Raw genomic sequence first — 19,189 nt, 5'->3', positions numbered from 1 at the left:
TGCTCCTAACAAAAGGGATATTTAGTTACAAACAGTGGTTGTCGTGTTTGGGAGCCGGGTCAGAACACCAGGGTGATGTAGGATAGAGTCAAGAAATATGCTTGGAAAAAAGCAGAAGTAAAACCATTTTTATTAGGCTGCCAAGAAAATGCATGGAAGGTATCCCATGTATTTCATCTGGTCTCATGAATGACCCAACAACAGGGTGGATTTGATTTAAATCAAGTCGATTTAAATCATGATTTAAATCACTAGTAAAAGGGCTTGATTTAAATCAAGTCGATTTAAACCATAATTTTTAAAAGGCAACTGTCATTTCTGACACACGGTTGACTAACCAACAGTCCCATTCAGAGGTGGTATTCAGCAGGTTCTGACCAGTTCTGGAGAACCAGTAGCGGAAATTTTGAGTAGTTCGGAGAACTGCTAAATGCCACCTCTGACTGGCCAAGCCCCCACCTCTTCTCTGCCTCCCGAGTCCCAGCTGATCGGCTGAGTCTCCTTTGGTTGCCCTGCACAGGAGAACGGAGCTGGAAAGCAGGTTAATGGGGTGGGGAGGGAATGGAGATTTTACAGTATCCTTCCCCTGCCACGCCCACAAAGCCACGCCATGCCCACCAACCCACACAACGCCCACAGAATCGGTAGTAAAAAAAAAATTGAATCCCACCACTGGCCCATTCACTTTAATGGGATGGCTGGTGATGTGGCATGACACAACAAGGTGAGGGATTTGCCAGGAAGCAGGTGAATGGATGCCCGCTAACAGGTGCTCCCATGATGGATCTGAAATGACAGGTGCTCTTTAATATTATTATATTTATAAGCTGCTTAGAAGGTTTCACTTTCATTTTACTGCTTGCCCTTCCGCCTTAGAGCCTGGTGGTACAGATGCATTTGTCTTCAAACAATCATAGAGTTTGTAGTGTACATAGATTTGCAAAACAATGGGATAAAGGAATATTCCTGAACCTTGTTTTATGATTTATCTCATGGTTCCTGTGAAATTGTGTGAATGCATCAATGCAGTGCATGTTATCTCAGCTTGCAGAGCTTGGCTTCATTGAATGAGTTTGCCAAAAATGTAAATATTGCAGAATATACAGCTTCATACTACGTAACTAAGCTCAACTTCATGCTGAATAAACTAAATTATTAATGTATCTTAAATAGAAAACTATCTTTAGATAGATTCTTACTCCAAAAGTATTTTATTAAAATAAATTTGATAAAAATAAAAAATATCCGATTTAATTTTTTTTAAAAAAATCTGATTTTTTTAAATTAAAAACAAAACAAAACATCGATTTTTATCCATCCTGCCCAACAATGACTTGGCTTATTAAAAAGAAATCTATAACAACTGAGTCTCATTGAAATTCATACCCTGGAATATTTTTCATTTATAACAAGCATGCTAAAGGTTTTTTAACCCAACCCAAATGCATGGAATATATCTGCCAGATGAGCTCCAATTTCCCCAATCCCTCTGTCTCCAGCTGCTTTTATTTATTTCCAATGAAAAGGAGCGTGTCCAAGATTTGTTCTACCTCCCCACAATACGGCTGGTGACCATTTAACTATTAATAAATCAATAAAGAAACAGGACTGTCAGGAGGATGTTTTAACATGTTTTCCTTAATGTGCTCTCAATGAGACAGAACTGCTGCATAAGACAGAAAACTCTGCAGGAGGAAACACCCGGATTACCAAGATACTACTGGTAGTATGTTTTGTGGGCGCTGGGGGTGGGAGAATGTACTGGAAAATTTAACAGTCCCAAAAGTTTTGCATATTTGCGATTTTGGCTTCATAAACAAGGCACGTTAAACCACCAAGATAATATCCAACCCCTGGATAGGACTGCAAGACAGATAGTCCCTCGACTTACAACAGTTCATTTAGTGACCTACAATGGCACTGGAAAAAGTGTCTATATATAAAATACACACATGGTTGGAAAAAACGATTAAACAACATATAGATTTGAAGCCTGAAATATTTCTACTAGGAATAGTACCAGAAGGTTATAGTACAGAAAAAGACTTACTTAATTATACATGTTTTAACAGCAGCTAGAATTGTGCTTGTCCAAAATTGGAAGAGTGATAAGATACCAATAAGAGGGAAAAGTAACTGAGAAAATATTTGAATGTGCAGAAATGAATAGATTAACATTGGAAATTACAGAAAAAGAAGAATCTGAATATTATATGGTATGGGATTTGTTTTATCAATGGATAGAAAATAGAACAAATTAAAAGGGATTAGCCGTATTTATAGAGCAATAAGAGAAACTAATATAGTAGACATATTGGATCACATCTATACTATATATATGGGAATGTGATTATTGTTGTATTGTTAAGTTGATAAGAATATTAATAATTGATAAGTAATTGAAATATGTACATAACCAACGGCACGATTGAAATGGATTTATTGTATATAAAAATTAAAAAAAAATTATTTTTAAAAAAGTGTCTATAATATGACCATTTTTCACACTTATGACCGTTTCAGCATCCTCACGGTCATGTGATTTACATTCAGATGCTTGACAACTGGTTCATATTTATGACGGTTGAAATTGTCCCGGGGTTACATGATCCCCCTTTGCAACCTTCAGACAAGCAGAGTCATCTGGGGAAGCCAAGATTCGCTTAACAACCGTGTTACTAATTTAACTACCGCAGTGATCCACTTAACAAGCGTGGCAAGGAAGGTCGTAAAATGAGGCAAAACTCACTTAACCCGTTTCTCACTTAGCAACAAAAATTCTGGGGCTCAATTGTGGTCGTAAATCGGGGACTACCTGTATTTAAATTGATTGTGGATACTGAACGTGTAGACCAGGGGTGTTAAAACTGAACGGTGCTTAGATTTGGCCCGCGAGGCTGCCTGGAAACAGCAAAGGACCGGCCAGCGGTGCCTCTGCCAGTGAAAATGGAGCTTGGAGAGGGTTCCAGGAGGCCACCGCAGGCCAAAATGGAGCTTGCGCAGGCCTCGCACGGCCCTCCCAAGCTCCGTTGTCACTGGCAGAGTGTTAGAGGAGGCTGATGCAACCGAAAAAGGAGCTTAGGAGCTCTTTTTCACTGGCAGAGTTCTCAGGCCACCACAGGCGTCCTCGACATGAGTGACATTGAGCTGGCCACGCCCCCCGGGTCACCTGAGGTCAAACACAACCCTGATGTGGCCCTCAATGAAATTGAGTTTGACACTCCTGGTGTAGACAGTTGTGTATCACGGCAGCCCATTTTCAAATGCCTATATTTTCTACTGATGGGGGAAACAACTCGGAATGATTAAACTCAGAAATTCTAAATGGCTCATAAAGCAGCTTCCTGTAGTGGTTTTCAAGGATTGTCAAATACAGGCAGTCCTTGATGTCAACTCATAAAATATGTCTATGGTCTTTTTAGAATTGCCAACAGAAAGGAAGGGGGGGAGCAGTGTGGCAGCTTGCATTCCATAAATGTTTTCAAAGATAGTTTCTAGGTGACCGAAGATTCTGCCACGCAAAAGTCTAACTGGAGAGTATGATTGACGACTCCTGGCTATGGATGTGTCCCATTGGAGAATATGAATTATGATAAACCCAGGGGGTGGGGGAAAACCAGGGTCAAGGGTGACAATGAACGATGTGTCTCAGAGTCGGCTACACCCGGGCAGCGCCGGACATGTTAACTCCCAATAAACCTTCTTTTAAGTTTTGAAAATTCGGCTAGAGACTCATGATTTAAATGGGGGCGTCATTTGGGTAGTTTCTGTTGTCATTATGATTTAAAAAGAGTAAATACAGTTGATTGATAATAAATGGCTCCAGCCAACCACTAACCATGAGTGAAAGAAAAGTTTTTGTGTTATCATTCATATTCTCTGAAAAATAGCCAAGAAATCATAAATTCTGCCAGGGGTATGTAAACTTATGAGCACAACTGTTATGTACCCACTCCTTCTCCTCGTGTTGTTTTTATTTCAAAATTCATCTTAGGGAGATGATATGGGATGCTGAGAGTTGCACATATCTTGGGGCTTCAACCCTGGGGAGACTCATTTGGTCATTCCTGGTTCTAAGAGATCTGAAACATCTTTTCTTAAAGGCAGAGTGTCAGCCTTCAAGATCTTTTCTACTGCTTTGCATCTTTTGGCTGCCATAAGTAATGGGGGGGGGGATATGTCTGGGAAGAGAGCTGGAGGTGTTACATTATTGTGTTGTGTAAATGAGGAGTGGGGGGGAGTATAAATTCCTGCTCTTAAGTTTCTATTCCTTGCTTAGCTTTCTTTTCTGTCAAGGTCAACGGACAGAGGCCTCATCACCACCTGAAGATGCTCACATGATCATATTCACAACTTTTAATTGGAAGACTCATTTGAACTATGAGGGGTGGGAACATTTCCAACACTTTGTATATGTGGTCTGTGCGCCTAATTTATTAGATTCAGAATTCTATTTGATGCTACCACTTCATTTTCAGTAAAATATTTCTTCGCTCTAATCTAAAGAGTCTAAGTTTTTCTTTCTTGAATTTTGAATGGAGTACCACCTGACACAGAGGTGGTATTCAGCAGGTTCTGACCAGTTCTGGAGAACCGGTAGCGGAAATTTTGAGTAGTTCGGAGAACCGGCAAATACCACCTCTGACTGGAGATTTTGCAGTGTCCTTCCCCTGCCATGCCCACCAAGCCACGCCCACAGAACCGGGAGTAAAAAAAATTGAATCCCACCACTGCTTAAAGGGCATGGACTTTTGATGCCTCCAGATATGCCAGGTCTTGCATGCCACAAAGTGGGTAGGATCTGGGCAAAGAAAGAAGAAGTGGGATAAAAGTTACCTTTTAAATGTTATTAAATTTGAATGCAATTGAATTAATAACATTTCTCCCTTCTCACACCTTACAAACGACCACAGAAAAGAAGTTTAAAGCATTAAAGGAAGCCTCGGTGGCGCAGTGGTTAGAGTGCAGTGCTGCAAGCTACTCCTACTGCAATTTGGCAGATCAAATCCCACCAGGCTGATTCATCCTTCCATCCTTTCAAGGTGGGTAAAATGAGGACCTAAATTATTGGGGGCAACATGCCGACTCTGTAAACTGCTTTCAGAGGGCTGTAAAGCACTATAAAGTGGTATATAAGTCTAAGTGTTATTGCTATTGCTATACCAGGGGGCAGACCGGTCCTGTTGTTGTTGGAAGTTATCTGGCGCTTCTGTTTTCTTCGTGCCTGGGCCATCTTCTCACAAAACTTTTCTCTGATAGCAAAGACTATATTCCATAGTCTACTGATCGAAGCAGTAGAACATCTTTCTTCAACCTGAACCTGATATCTTTGTCAAGGCATCGAAGTCTATCAATGGTGGCTTGAAAGCTCCATCATGCTTCTTGATCAAAACTCTCTGTTCCTCTTAGCAAAACTTAAGATTTTGCTAAGAGGGAAGCCCCCTGCTTCTTCGTTTCACGTGAGGTCAAACAATAAAGGAGACCGGCATATCCGAAGGCATAAAAAAATCCATGCGCTTTAAAGAAAGACATTTCGGATCTCTTAGAAGCAGGAATGGCCAAATGATTGTCCCTGATCTTGAAGCCCCAAGATCTGTGCAACTCTTAGCATCCCTGAACAACTCCCAAAGATGAATTTTGAATGAAGAACGCATGAGAAGAAAAGAGTGGATAGATAACTCCCAGGATCACTTGCCTAGTTATTGAGGAAAGATATATAACTTTGCAGGCAATTAAATCTTTGGACTATGCCATGTCTTGTCATATTCAGGTTCTCTTGGAAACAGACCATGGATATCCCTTTTTCTAAATTATGTTTTAGGGTTTGTTGTTCTGGAAATGCTGAAAAGTAGGATAATGGTCCAGCAACCCACTTGCTTCTTGATCAAATCTCTCTCTAAGATTTTGCTAAGAGGAAAGAAAGCCCCTCCTTCGTTTTACATTAGCTCACACAATAAGGGAGACTAGCTTATTAATAGTAGGTGCACTACTTCCCTGGCTGCTTGCTTGAACGAGTTCTAAAATAAAAATGTAAAAAACAAAACAAAACAAAAAAAACCTGTGTGACTTTGAGAAATGGAACTTGGGTGTTAGAGCACAGACAGAAATCATCTGATCTGAAATAAACCATCAATTAAAATGCTACCAGCAACAGTGATTTGGCATACTTCCCAAGCTGCACTTAATTAAATTTTTTGATCCAGAAGATCCATGGATAGAATTAGTGATATGTCTCATTATCATTCAAAACTTAGCTTTCCATTGAGTGGAGCTAAGAATGAGCTGGAAGCCATATATAGGATTAGAAAGTTGGACTAAGGTAGAAGAATCCTGGGCTCACATTCACATTCATCCATGAAAACTATCTCTTAAGAGTAAAGTGGAATCCATTAGTCAATAAACATCATGGTTCTTCAACTCAGAAATTATAGGATGAGAATTTTTTTAGGCATGGCTTTTAAACATATATAATTAGCTCGATACCTGTGCTTTGCTACGAAACTATGTGGTCGGGCTTATTTTGGGGGGAGGAAAATAAGGGGAAAAAATTCTGCCTACCAGCACCCATCAGTATTCATCTGGCTAGCGTCCTGTCAAGTGTGTGAGAGTTGAGGGCTGTTTGAAAACTTTAAGAGTATTTGCTGCGTGAGCAAGGAGACAGCAAGGAGCCTGGGCATGGCTTAGTTCAACTGTTCTGTACTAAAGCTACTTGGTGTTATGAAACTAAAACTGAAACTCCTGTCCTCTGTTTGCGTTTTGCATTTGGAACCGATTTCTTTTCAGATGGGGAGGGGGAGTAGATCTCCTTAGCATCAGAGCATGTTAATAATAATATACGAAATACTAATGATCTGATGGTCATTTCGAAAAATCCTTTCTTAGTGAGCACCTAGAAGCCAAGAGGAACATATGTGTCAAATTTCAAGTTTGTAGGCTTTACGGTTCTGGAGATTTTGTGATGATGCGTGAGTGGCATTTCACTTTTATATAGAGAGATTAAAAGAAATACGGGACCTCCATCTCCAGGAACCAATCAATCAAAGCCAATCAAGTTGCTTCTTGAGGTGAAGACAAAGGTCTCTTTCCTGGTTCCATGTTTGGAAGCTGAGTCTTATTTCACTGCTGGTATCAAGAACGTTTAGTAAGTTTAGGGCATCCAAAGTACTCTGCCACACCAACACCTCTTTACCACTTGCTGTTCCTCAGCTTTTACTACATGGTTTCATGCCTCTGCCATACAGAAGGGTCTATCTCTAAGTGCCATATGTTGGAGATTTCCTAAGATTATGCCTCCACAAGTAGGAGACACATGAGAATGACTTTTTGCTGGCTTCAACTGGATACAGAATGCTGAGTTATCTTCAGCAGGAATTTTCTTGTGTTCTGAAGACATGACAGAAGCAGTGCTTCTCAATCTTGGCAACTTTTGTGTGGACCTCAACTCCCAGAATTTTCCAGCCAGCATGGGGAACCCAAAGCCACCTGGGAGTTGAAGTCCACACATATTAATGTTGCCAAGGTTGAGAAGCACTGCTATAGAGGAATAGCTTCCAGCACTGAGATAGTCATTATTAACCGGTCCAAGTTCTATTTTGTCCCTTCTATCTGTCGTTTAAGTTAGATACAGATAATGAGAGTTGAAAGGGACCTTGTAGGTCATCTAATCCAACCCCCCCAACCAAGCGGGAGACCCTACACCATTTCTGACAAATGGCAGTCCAATCTCTTCTTGAAAGTCTCAACTGATGGCGCTCCCACAACTTCCGAGGGCAAGCTGTTCCATTGGTTGATTGTTCTCACTGTCAGAAAGTTTCTCCTTGTTTCCAGGTTAAATCTCTCCTTGTTCAGTTTCCATCCATTATTCCTTGTCTGGCGTTCAGGTGCTTTAGAAAACAGGTTGACCCCCCCTTCATCTCTGTGGCAGCTCCTCAAATATTGGAAGACCACTATCATGTGTCCCCTGGTCCTTCTCTTTACTAGACTAGCCAAGCCCAGTTCCTGCAACTGTTCGTTGTATGTTTTAGCCTCCAGTCCCCTAATCATCCTGGTTGCTCTTCTCTGTACTGTTTCTAGAATCTCAACATCTTTTTTATAATGTGGTGACCAAAACTGGATGCAGTACTCTAGGTGTGGTCTTACTAAGGCTTTATAGAGTGGTATTAGTACCTCCCTTGATCTTGATTGTATTCCTCTGTTAATACAATTGCATTAGCGTTTTTGGTTGCTGCTGCACACTGCTGGCTCATATTTAGCTGGTTGTCCACTAAGACTCCAAGATCCCTCTCACAGTTACTGCTATTGAGCCTGGTTTCACCCAGTCTTTATGGGTCCTTTTGGTTTTTCTTGCCTAGGTGTAGGACTTTACTTTTCTCTATATTGAATTTCATTTTATTAGATATGGCCCAGTGTTCTAGTCTGTCAAGATCCGTCTGGATCTTGAGCCTATCTTCTTGGGTGTTAGCTATTCCTGCCAGCTTAGTATCATCTGCAAATTTGGTAAGTTCCCCTTCGATTCCCTCATTTAAGTCGTTAATGAAGATATTGAAGAGTGCTGGGCCTAAGACGGAACCTTGTGGCACCCCACTGCTTACTTCCCTCCATGTAGACTTAGACCCAGTAAGGACTACTCATTGAGTATGGTTTGCCAGCCAGTTGCGAATCCATCTAGTGGTGGTGCTACCTATTCCACTTTTTTCTAGCTTACTAAGAAGTAGACTGTGGTCTACTTTATTGAATGCTTTGCTGAAATCTAAATATATTATGTCCACAGTATTTTGCTGGTCTACTAATTAAGTCACTGTGTTGAAGAATTCTTCCTAAGTAGAATCATGTGAGATCTTGGAAATAAGACGAATGACACCCTTTTTCCCTGATTAAAATATAGCTTGCAGTTTCTTTCTTTCTTTTTTAAAATCCTAAACAGCTCTGAGTCACTACCAGCACAGCAAAATCACAACTATTTATAGTCGAGCATTCTTTCACAAACATTTTCCTGTCTGAAAGTGAGCACATCTCTATCCAAGTGTAAAGGTGAATGAAGTTGGGTCATTCAAATGTTTACTTTGATCGAGTCAATGGGGGGGAAAAAGGAAGGTTTCAGTGGTGGAAAAAGTAAGGTTTACATTTAGGCAAGAAAAACCAAATGCAAGTTATAGTATAAGTAGTACCTGGCTCAACAGTGGTAACTGTGAGAAGGATCTAGGAATCCTAGTGGACAATCACTTAAATATGTGTCCTGCAGCTGCCAAAAAACCCAACACAGTTCTATACTGCATTAACAGAAGGATAAGTATCAGGATCGTGTGAAGTGTTAATACCATTTTATAATGCCTTGGTAAGGCCACACTTGGAATACTGCATCCAATTTTGGTCTCCACAATGTAAAAAAAAAGATGTTGAGACTCTAGAAACAGCGTAGAGAAGAGCGACCAGGATGATTAGGGGACTGGAGGCTAAAACATATGAAGAACGGTTGCTGGAACTGGGGATGTCCAGTCTGATGAAAAGAAGGACTAGTGGTGATGTGATAGTGTTATTCTGATATCTCAGAGGCTGCCACAAAAAAAGAGGGAGTCGAGCTATTCTGGAAAGCTCCTGAAGGGAGGACAAGTAGAAATGGATGGGAACTAATCAAGGAGAGAAGCAACGTAGAATTAATGAGAAAAGCGTTGGGAGAGGACAAAAACAATAAATTTAGCAACTATTGATTTAAATGATTTGCCAAAAAAGGACTGTGTTGCCTTAAAATTGGCCATTTATAAAATTAACTGGTTTGTTATTTGCATATATCAATCATTGTCTTTCACAGTTACAAACTAGGAGGGGTTGGAGAGAGAAGAGGGGGAGAGAGAGAGAGAGAGAGGAGGGAGGGAGGGAGAGAGGGAGAAAAGCTTTGTCTAGATGCTGAGGAGTTAAATATGTACCCTTAAAAAAAACACTGTTGTTTTTCATAGCTTAGAGCAGTGTTTTTCAACCTTGGCAACTCTAAAATGTGCGGACTTCAACTCCCAGAAATCCCCAGCCAGCATGTAAACTACACTCAGGAAAATCTTTTACAGCCTCTGGAAGCGTTTTAACACATTTTTAAGTTGAGAAATACTGCTTTAAAGTCTGCATTTCTTATTTTGTTGAAAAAGACCTGCTTCACCAGCACAAGCAACTTGGCTACCTGATTTCACCTCTATGGCTATGCTTCTCTCTCTCTCTGGTTGAGTGCAAACTAAGTTCTCTCACATCTAAGCCAACATGTAAAGGTGAGGATGAAGAGAGAAGCATAACCACAATGGGTGAAATGCATAACATAAGGTGTTTCTCAACCTTATCAGCTTCAGGAGATATCAACTTCCAGAATTTCCTGGCCAGGATGCTGGGAGATGATGCCCACACATCTTAAAGTTGCAAAGGTTGAGAAACGTTGGCTTAGAATATCAACATTCTCACCTCAAACAGGTGATTTCTCTCTGGAAAATTTAAGAAGTGATACATTTTGAGTCCTTCTAACTTTGATACAAGAGGCTATTGCGTCATGTTGTGTATTAGTGGGGTGATCTACAAGGCTTACATGTTCTCTACTGAGCACAGCGATAACCTAATTGCATATTGTGCTCTAGAGCAGTGGTCCCCAACCTTTTTTGTACCAGGGACCAGTTTCACGATTATTCATTCTTTGCGGCCCGGTACAAAATGATCCACGGACCGGTACCGGCATCAGCACGCACGACCAAGGCAAGGCGAGCCGAGCGACCGGCCAGCCAGCCGTCCCCCACTTCTCCCCGCCACCTTCAACTCCTCCTTTGTACCTTCTTGCGGTCGATGGGCTTTTCGGGCTCTTTCTTAATCTCCTCCTGAGTAACGCGAGACTCCACCGCCATCGGGACGGCTCTTCAATCGAAGCCGCCCCCCCCCTTCAAGGAAACTAAGGCGCGAGGATTCCTTCAGCACCCAAATGCCGCTTTCCAACCGACGACCGACAAGCTCACCCGGAAGCACTTTCTCAAGCGCCGTCGAAACAAGATGGCGGCGCCCAAGCAAAGTAAGCCCTACTTTCATTCTTTGCCGGTCCGGGGCCCGGTGGTTGGGGACCCCTGTTCTAGAGGCAAAAAATAAATAAATCTCCAATTCAATTCACTGGGAATCTTTGGCTGAATTATCTCCAATGGAAAAACAAATGGAAATAAGGGCAAGAATACAGGTAGCCCTCAACTTATAAGAGTTTGTTTAGTGACCGTTTGAAATTAGAATGGAACTGGAAAAAGTGACTTATGACCGTTTTTCATACGTACAACTGTGGCAGCATTCCCATGGTCACAAGATCAAAATTCAGAGGCTTGGCAACTGACTCATATTTATGACAGTTCTAGGGTCCCAGAGTTACCTTTTGCCATCTTCTGACTAGCAAAAAAGTCAATGGGGAAGCCAGATTCACTTAATAACTATGTGATTGACTTAACAACTGCAGTGATTCACTTAAGATCGGTGGCAAGAAAAGTCGTAAAATGGGACTTAACAAATGTCTCACTTAAGCAATAGAAATGTTGGGCTCAATCGTGGTTGTAAGTCAAGGACTACCTGCACTGCTTTTGAAGCCTTGGAAATCTTCAGTCCAAATGCAGAATATTGTGTTGTAGGACCAACAACTTCACTTACTGCCTTTCATACAATATATGGGTACTCATTTTTCCAACCGGCTATTTTTTTCTTGGTAGGAAAAAAAAAAAATCAAGCTATTCTATTCTGGCAACTGAGCTGCACGATTCACAATTCAATAAACAGATAACAGATAACCAGAATTGGAAGGGACCATGTAGGTCATCTAGTCCAACCCCCTGCCCAAGCAGGAGACCCTGCACCATTTCTGACAGATGGCAGTCCAATCTCTTCTTGAAAGTCTCAAGTGATGGCACTCCCACAACTTCCGAGGGCAAGCTGTTCCATTGGTTGATTGTTCTCACTGTCAGAAAGTTTCTCCTTATTTCCAGGTTAAATCTCTCCTTGTTCAATTTCCATCCATTATTCCTTGCCTGGCCTACAGACATTTTAGAAATTAGCTTGGCCCCTTCCTCTCTGTGGCAGCCCCTCAAATATTGGAAGACTGCCATCATGTCTCACCTGGTCCTTCACTTCACTAGACTAGCCATGTCCAGTTCCTGTAACCGTTCTTTATATGTTTTAGTCTCTAGTCCCTTAATCATTCTGGTTGCTCTTCTCTGTATCTTTTTTATAAACACTTTGACTGCATCAATGAATGATGTTTCAAGTGGTTGAGCATCAAGCAGAAACCCAGATGTTTCTCCTTTGGCTAACCCTGCATCTCCCCACTGAATCCTGTCTTCACTTTTTGTTCATCCCATAGTTGTTAAACTCTGTTTTGGACACAAACTGAACCTCTTTTCCCTGGCCCCTCTCCCCCCAATCTCTGGCAAGCCTTCTGCACAACCCTTGTAACAGTCGATCGCAGCTGTTTGTCCACAAGCTTGGCTGCCAATGGAAACCAAGAAATCTGACCATCTCTCTCTAGCTGTTTCTGAACTTCTCCATCAATAGGGAAGAGGGAAGAGCCAAGCACCGGGAAATCTATTACCGTAAAAGCAGAGAAAAAGGGACTAGGAAATAGCACTGGCTATTGAGTCAGACCTGGTAGATATGATTCATCTGGACTGGAAACCGAATGCAGCCACACACAGTCCAAAATGTCTCCAGCTTGCCAATAGCCACATAGTCTATTCCTCTGCAGATAATAACCAGAAATCAAAATCTGCATAGCTAGAAGAAAATACACACAAAAAAAAACCTGGTTTCTTCTTTGGACAGTATCAAAGCTGAGGCTAAACAACCCTGCTGCTCTTTTAGTCTTTTCCATAGTGCAGTGGTGGGATTCAAATGTTTTTACTACTGGTTCTGTGGGCGTGGCTTGGTGGGCGTGGCTTGGTGGGCATGGCGTGGCAGGGGAAGGATACTGAAAAATCTCCATTTCCCCCCCCCCCCATTAACCTGCTTTCCAGCTCCGTTCTCCTGTGCAGGGCACCAAAGAAGACCCATCCGATCAGCTGGGACTCAGGAGGCAGAGGATAGATGGGAGTGGGGCCAGTCAGAGGTGGGATTTGCAGGTTCTCCGAACTACTCAAAATTTCTGCTACCGATTCTCCAGAACTGGTCAGAAACTGCTGAATACCACCTCTGCCATAGTGCTCACAAAATTTTGCAAAGAAAAATGTAAAAGGAACAGAAATGGGTACATTTGTGGGATAAACCCACTCGTGTGTGTGTGTGTGTGTGTGTGTGTGTGTGTGTGTGTATGTATGTATGTATGTATGTATGTATGTATGTATGGTATTCAGCTTTGTTCGGGTATTTTCCCACGTCATTATAGTTGTGTTTTTAAAGTTGTAGCAACGTTTCGGCAGAATCTCATCTGCCATCATCAGGCTTCTATATTGTGGAAGTATCTGCGAAAACTTAAGGAAAAACAAACACACACACACATACATATATATTTAGGTCTAGGTGTGTTCAGGTCTTTTCCCATGTAAGATTAAGAGTATCTTGGTGATGTTTCGGCGAGGTCCCACTCACCATTCTCAGGCTGGTGCTTTTTTCGGCTTCGTGCCAGTGTAAGCAGTGTGTGATCGGAGCTGCCGTCTCTCTATAAATACTGGTGGTGGGGCTGGTGTGCTGGGCTGGTTGGCTGTGCTGCTGCCTCTTGATTGGTTGATGGAGTTGATGTTGGTATAATGGGCTGTGTGATGGCCTTGTGAGTTTTATTGTGGAGATATCCTGGACCTTGTGCTATAATCTCCTGGGTCGTTTGTTTTGTAGTGATCTTTTTTCCATTAGCCTCTCGTGTTTTAACGGCTTGGGTAATGGACCCAGGATACCCAGGATACCACAACAAAAGAACTCACAAGCCCATCACACAACCCATTACCCAAGCCATTAAAACAGAGAGATGGAAAAAAATGGAAAAAAGATCACTACAAAACAAACGACCCAGGAGATTACAGCACAAGATCCAGGATATCTCCACAACAAAACTCACAAGGCCATCACACAGCCCATGATACCAACATCAACTCCATCAACCAATCAAGAGGCAGCAGCGCAGCCAACCAGCCCAGCACACCAGCCCCCACCACCAGTATTTATAGAGAGACGGCAGCTCCGATCACACACTGCTTGCACTGGCACGAAGCCGAAAGCACCAGCCTGAGGATGGCGAGTGGGACCTCGCCGAAACGTCACCAAGATACTTTTAATCTTACATGGGAAAAGACCCGAACACACCTAGACCCACATACCTGTACCCATGAAAATCTACGAAAACATATATATGTATATATATGTTTTCTTAAGTTTTCGCGGGTATTTATATGTATGGTATTCAGTTTTGTTTGGGTATTTTCCCACGTCATAATAGTTGTGCTTTTAAAGTTGTAGCAACGTTTCGGCAGAATCTCATCTGCCATCATCAGGCTTCTGTATTGTGTTCGTCTATAACTATAACAAACAACTATAATGACGTGGGAAAATACCCGAACCAAGCCGAACACCATACATGTAAGTACCGCAAAACTTAAGAAAACATATATATATATATATATATATATATATATATATATATATATATATATATATATATATATATATATATATATATATCAGGATAGAAGGCAGAATCTGATAAACAACAATTTAGATAATCGAACTCATAAAAATTAGTATTTTAGACCTATCAACTGAAATCAGAATTAAACTGGATTTTAAAATTAGATACACATTGTTCCTTAAAACATTTTGGGGAAAAAATACAAAAACTTCAGAAATTATAACAACTACTTCTGATTATATTCTGTGAACATGATGAATGCCACCATCCTTTATTAACAACATTTTATAGGGTTGAAAGTATTTTATAGCCACAAACTGGGACATAAATAACTGCATTCATACGTAACAACTTAGCGAGTTGTCTTTAGAACAAGGTTTGATGAACACATGTAATGCTAAGTTATAATGGGTGAATTACCATTTAAGCCAAACCCAAAAATTATTTAATGTACAAATTAAAATACAGCCTTTCTTAGTAAAGCGAAGAACAAGAACAATAAAGAATTTTGGGATGATCAAATTAACTAAGAAAAAAGAGAAATCCGCTACATTTGGATTCAAGGGGAAGAGAATGGATGTGAAATAAAAATTCAGCAAAGGGGTTCCTGAAACTCCGATACACGAATTTCTAATTTTGAATGCACCCTCCATTACTTTTAACACCTACCAAGAATGTTATGGGGAGAAACTATTGCATAGCAAAGCCACGCTGAATTAATAAACAAATGTATTCATACAATGTACATGACTTATGACCATTTTTGCGGTGGTTTTTAATTGAACACAGTGATCATTAAGTGAACCCACTGTACACAATGCATTTTTTGGCGAAACTCTGAACTAAATACTGGTTTCCATTAAAAAAAAACTTGTAAATCATGGCCATGTGATCATAGGACTTAGCAAATGATCACAAAGGTGGGCCAGCTGTTAAGTGCCCAAAATACGATCACGTGACCATGGACAGTGGGGTGGCCATTGGAACTTTGAAACTGGATTGTAAGTAGCTCTGGGGAGGTCCGTTGTAACTCTGAATGATCACTAAGCAACCTGCCATAAGTCAAGGACAACCAGGTTCACAGCTGGTTGTTGATGGCATGCTTTTCTAGCAGAAATCCAAGCAGGCAGATTTGCAACTTCACTCAAGCCAGCATTCAGCGTTAGTTTTGGAAAAGCTCAGTGGTTTTTGTCAACCTACCAAAAGCCATAATGGAATGCATGAAGGACAACTCTTGTTTCTTTCACTTTTCTGAAAGCAACAGCTTTCTAACTCAGCATGACTTTAGGGATGAAATAATCGAAGCTAGTTAGCATCGGTTTTGATAAGATGGTGCAGCCCTGAACCAAGCTGAATTGAAACATGAAGCCAAATCTTCCATTGGGGCCACTATGAAGAGAAAGCAAGTTATGGCCCATTTATTTATGCATCCAACATCTACTCTGTCCAAGCCTCGCTCCTCAGCTGAGCCTACCAATCAAGTGACTTTCTCCAAAACGACATCGTGAAATGCCTGCTTAAACGTCTACTTATATATTTATGAAGATGCACAGGAAAAAATGTCTGGCAGGTCCAGAAATACATGTGGGAATATCTCATGTGCATGAAAATTATCCTATCACAAATCAAATGCCCAATGGAACACTTCAAAATCCCTCGCCTTGGGCACAATGGAATTTGTTCTGATAGTCCACAATGTCAGGCCATACGCCAAGATATAACTTATTGATGATGTGCTCTTCAATAAGAAAGAGTCTAGAAATCACTATATCTTTCTCTTTTAAAATAGTAAAAGAATTGTGGTGGCACAATGATTAGAATGCAGTACTGCAGGCTTAACTCACTGCTCACTCCTGGAGTTCGATCCTGACCGACTCTAGATTGACTCAGCCTTCCATCCTTCCGAGGTGGGTAAAATGAGGACCCAGATTGTTGGGGGCAAGATGCTGATTCTGTAAACTGCTTAGAAAGAGCTGTAAAAGCACTGTTGAAGCGGTACATAAGTCCAAGTGCAATTGCTAAAAAAATCTTTCCTATTTCTTCTTTTTCCATATGTCCCCTTAGAATAGAATAGAATAGAATAGAATAGAATAGAACAGAATTCTTTATTGGCCAAGTGTGATTGGACACACAAGGAATTTGTCTTGGTGCATATGCTCTCAGTGTACATAAAAGAAAAGATACATTAATCAAGAGTCAAGAATCCTAAGGTACAACACTTAATAATAGTCATAGGGTACGATAAGCAATCAAATCACACCAGGAAACAGTCCATATAAATCGTAAGGATACAAGCGACAAAGTTACAGTCACACAATCACAAGTGGGTGGGGATGGGTGATAAGGAGTGAGAAGAAGTTTAAGTGTACAGGTAGTCCTCAACTTACGACCACAATTGAGCCCAACATTTATGTTGTTAAGTGAGACATTTGTTAAGGGAGTTTTGCCCCATTTTACGACCTTAATTGCCTCAGTTATTAAGTGAATCACTGCAGTTGGTAAGTTAGTAATCTGGTTGTTTTGTGAAGGTCGCAAAAGGTGATCACATGACCTCGGGACACAGCAATGGTAGTAAGTATGAACCAGTTGCCAAGCATCTGAATTTTGATCACAATCCTTAAGGGGGTAATCTCTAATCCTGGCCAAAACACCACAGAATTCATTGGTGGGAATGAAACACGAACATATGAATACGAAAGTATAAAACAGGCCTTGTCACGCATGACCTTCATCACTGGTTCACGGATAGCTCTTCCAGGCTTCTCCAGAACCGATGGGATCTTGGCATAAAAAAAACTCAAACTCTCCTCTCTTTTTCCCCCTTCTTTTTTGGCAATCATGCCTGATTCTTGGAGAATGCCTGGATAAATCCCTGCCGTCTTCTTGGCAAGGCTGTTTAAGAATGGTTTGTCACTGTCTCCTTCCTAGGGCTGAGAGAGAGAGACAGTGACTGATCTAAGGTCACCCAGCTGGCAAGGCCATCACACAGCCCATTATACCAACATCAACTCCATCAACCAATCAAGAGGCAGCAGCGCAGCCAACCAGCCCAGCACACCAGCCCCCACCACCAGTATTTATAGAGAGACGGCAGCTCCGATCACATACTGCTTGCACTGGCACGAAGCCGAAAGCACCAGCCTGAGGATGGCGAGTGGGACCTCGCTTGAAACGTCACCAAGATACTTTTAATCTTACATGGGAAAAGACCCGAACACACCTAGACCCACATACCTGTACCCATGAAAATCTCACGAAAACATATATATGTATATATATGTTTTCTTAAGTTTTCGTAAGGTATTTATATGTATGGTATTCAGTTTTGTTTGGGTATTTTCCCACGTCATAATAGTTGTGCTTTTAAAGTTGTAGCAACGTTTCGGCAGAATCTCATCTGCCATCATCAGGCTTCTGTATTGTGTTCGTCTATAACTATAACAAACAACTATAATGACGTGGGAAAATATCCTAACAAAACTGAACACCACCATACATATATAATACCTAAAACTTAAGAAAACATATATATATATATATCAGGATAGAAGGCAGAATCTGATAAACAACAATTTAGATAATCGAACTCATAAAAATTAGTATTTTAGACCTATCAACTGAAATCAGAATTAAACTGGATTTTAAAATTAGATACACATTGTTCCTTAAAACATTTTGGGGAAAAAAATACAAAAACTTCAGAAATTATAACAACTACTTCTGATTATATTCTGTGAACATGATGAATGCCACCATCCTTTATTAACAACATTTTATAGGGTTGAAAGTATTTTATAGCCACAAACTGGGACATAAATAACTGCATTCATACGTAACAACTTAGCGAAGTTGTTCTTTAGAACAAGGTTTGATGAACACATGTAATGCTAAGTTATAATGGGTGAATTACCATTTAAGCCAAACCCAAAAATTATTTAATGTACAAATTAAAATACAGCCTTTCTTAGTAAAGCGAAGAACAAGAACAATAAAGAATTTTGGGATGATCAAATTAACTAAGAAAAAGAGAAAATCCGCTACATTTGGATTCAAGGGGAAGAGAATGGATGTGAAATAAAAATTCAGCAAAGGGGTTCCTGAAACTCCGATACGAATTTCTAATTTTGAATGCACCTCCATTACTTTTAACACCTACCAAGAATGTTATGGGAGAAACTATTGCATAGCAAAGCCACGCTGAATTAATAAACAAATGTATTCATACAATGTACATGACTTATGACCATTTTTGCAGTGGTTTTTAATTGAACACAGTGATCATTAAGTGAACCCACTGTACACAATGCATTTTTGGTGGAACTCTGAACTAAATACTGGTTTCCATTAAAAAAAACTTGTAAATCATGGCCATGTGATCACAGGACTTAGCAAATGATCACAAAGGTGAGCCAGCTGTTAAGTGCCCAAAATGCGATCACGTGACCATGGACAGTGGGTGGCCATTGGAACTTTGAAACTGGATTGTAAGTAGCTCTGGGAGGTCCGTTGTAACTCTGAATGATCACTAAGCAACCTGCCATAAGTCAAGGACAACCAGGTTCACAGCTGGTTGTTGATGGCATGCTT

General features: G+C 40.8%; 1 protein-coding gene across 1 annotated transcript in view; it reads right to left on the bottom strand.

Moving 5' to 3' along the window:
• ZHX2 (zinc fingers and homeoboxes 2) overlaps positions 1-19,189 on the bottom strand; it is a 69,861-nt gene that overhangs the window by 13,944 nt on the left and 36,728 nt on the right. The window lies entirely within an intron of this gene.

This window comes from Notechis scutatus, chromosome 3 (assembly GCF_049901735.1).
Source record: "Notechis scutatus isolate UNSWTSFEM ecotype Mainland chromosome 3, rNotScu1.2, whole genome shotgun sequence".
In the NCBI taxonomy this organism is placed as follows: Eukaryota; Metazoa; Chordata; class Lepidosauria; order Squamata; family Elapidae; genus Notechis; species Notechis scutatus.
The sequence above is the reverse complement of the archived record's forward strand: the minus strand, read 5'-3'. Positions and strand labels throughout refer to the sequence as shown.